Consider the following 568-nt stretch of genomic DNA (forward strand, 5'->3'; position numbering starts at 1 on the left):
CAGACACACACAAACAACAGCACAAACACACACACAGACACACACACACAGCAGACACACACACACACATACACACACTGGACTCAAACACACAGGACACACACACACACACACACACACACACACACACACACACACACACACACACACACACACACACACACACTCTGACACACACACACACATTGTGATTTAATGATATATTTTACAGTTTGTGTTTGTACCACAGGAGGTTGGTGGGACCTTAATTGGGGAGGACAGGCTTGTAATGTCTGGAGGGGAATAAGTGGAATGGTATCAAACACGTGGTTTCCATGTGTTCCATTTCATTCACTCTGTTCCAGACATTATTATGAGCCGTCCTCCCCTCAGCAGCCTCCTCTGGTATGTACTGTCCTATATGTGAGAGAGCTCCAACAAGGAATTACAATGTATGTATTACTTTTAATACCTGCAAGTGGCAAATAAACCACTTGAACTCCTTATGAATGTCTGCAGCCGACTAGGTTGTTGGCGTCTGACAAGAGGTGAAAATATTACAGGAATATTCTGCAAATGTTGATGAAGA

The 568-nt window shown here is 43.7% G+C and overlaps 1 protein-coding gene across 1 annotated transcript in view; it reads left to right on the forward strand.

The window, feature by feature from the left end:
- The window catches only part of LOC129841940 (NACHT, LRR and PYD domains-containing protein 3-like), an 18,705-nt gene extending 18,637 nt beyond the window's left edge, over positions 1-68 (forward strand). The window contains exon 9 of the mRNA XM_055910312.1: positions 1-68. This exon is cut by the window's left edge and continues 1,186 nt beyond it. The gene's annotated coding sequence lies outside the window, so the exon portion shown is untranslated.
- Positions 69-568: the final 500 nt, after the last annotated feature.

The sequence above is a fragment of the Salvelinus fontinalis genome, unplaced genomic scaffold (assembly GCF_029448725.1).
Source record: "Salvelinus fontinalis isolate EN_2023a unplaced genomic scaffold, ASM2944872v1 scaffold_0004, whole genome shotgun sequence".
Lineage (NCBI taxonomy): Eukaryota > Metazoa > Chordata > Actinopteri > Salmoniformes > Salmonidae > Salvelinus > Salvelinus fontinalis.